Genomic DNA, 1917 nt, shown 5'->3' with positions numbered 1-1917 from the left:
GAGTTCCTACGCACATAGCTATGTCAAGGGTCTCCTTGCCCGGGTCAATTGGCATTGCGTGCTTTACATAGCAAGTATACACACAAAGTGACAGAGTGACCCAGCATTTGCAATACGGCCAACAATGTGTGAAAAACTGACTACGTTGACCATATAACAGAAAAATACTAAAATTTTACAAAATAGTTGGTGACGTGACAGTTTCAATTATAATACACCATATGCTCATTCCGTATGTGTATTGCGATTCGCCAGAATACGTCACGTGACAGGAAAATAGATGCGTCTAAGTCTAGTTGATTACTCCGAGTACCAGTAAATTAGTATGAAACAACTAGCATGTTAATGACTATTCTCACAAGGGGTTAGGATAATTCACATTTCAACTATACCGCTTTATTTAATGTCATCATTTCGACAAACGTTTTTGTAGGTATCTTGTTTGCTACACAATCTACACAATAACATCATAGCGATAAGCCTTCTGCCAAGAAATAAACAGGGTTTTGGTTCTTATCTTTACTTGTTGAATTAGACCAGCTGCGTTGATATATTTTTCACGGTAGATTGCACTCCTCAAAGACCGACATCGGAATGTTGTGCGATACAGGTGCGGAACATGGCGCTATCCATGTTTACAACCACTGATTGCTCCGATCTTGGCATGCCGTTTGTTGTGCGATTGTTGCAACTGGCGGGTGATATAGAGCTCAATCCCGGGCCAGAAAAGGATATCATCCAAGCAATGGAGTCACTGAAAGAAGATATACTCAGAGAAATGAAGAAAACAGGAAGAGAACTAAGGCAAGAAATGCAGGACTTGAAAAATAACCAATCCGAACTGAAAACTTCGTGTTCTACTTTGAAAAACGAATTCAATGATGTAAAGATATCTATTCAATCAATCCAGTCAGAAATCAACGAACTAAAAGAAGATAACCGTGTTACTGGCTATGACCTTGCTGCAGTATCGCAAAAACTTGACGACATTTGCGAACGGTTAGATAGTCTCGAAGATGATCGATACTGACAGATTAGAGTCTTTTTCGAGAAGAGACAACGCCCGGTTATATGGTGTCAGCGAAGAAGAAGGAGAGACTTTTGAACAGTGCAAGAAGAAAGTTGTTACGATCTTGAATGAAAGGCAAACGATAAGATATGGGATGACAGGGATGTAGTTCGAGCGCATCGTGTATCGGTGAACTGGAAAGATCAACCTCGTCCAATCGTCGTAAAGTTCCATCATTTTGACGATAAATTAACCGCACTGAGAGCAAGGCAGAACACTGAGAGCAGGCAGAAATTGAGAGATATCGGAGTAGGCATTGGCAACGACTTAACGAAGCGACAACGAAAAACTTTGGCAGACCTTAGAAAGCAAGGCAAGTATGGATACTACAAGAACGGCAAATTGAAAATTTCTGACAAGAGGACAAGTGACAATGAAAGTTCGGTACAGAATGAAACGACTGTGAACAGTAATTTGCAACGTCCACAGACAAGACTACGGAGCCGAATGCAAGCTAGAACGGACTAGGGACTCGGCCGCGGCCCAAACTTAGACAAGGTAACATTCTTAACATGGAATGTACAAGGTCTCAAAAATAAATTGTGCTTTGATTTTGCCAACTATGTTCTGAACTTTGATGTTGTATCTTTCATTGAAACATGGTCAGAAAGTGTGTATCAGTTTGACACAAATTTTCCAGGTTTCATGTTTTTAACAAGATACGTAAGAGAACTACAAATATTGGTCGTTATCCGGGTGGTGTATGTACAATAATTAGAAACAATCTAGTTCCATACGTTAAACATATTGAATCAAAGCTTCATGACTGTGTTTTCTTATTGTTTAATGGCAATATTTTTGCCCTTGAAAAAGATGTATTGTTTTGTTGTGTGTATATCTCACCACGC

The sequence above is a fragment of the Ptychodera flava genome, chromosome 2 (genome assembly GCF_041260155.1).
Source record: "Ptychodera flava strain L36383 chromosome 2, AS_Pfla_20210202, whole genome shotgun sequence".
NCBI lineage: Eukaryota > Metazoa > Hemichordata > Enteropneusta > Ptychoderidae > Ptychodera > Ptychodera flava.
This window is presented reverse-complemented; position numbering follows the sequence as displayed.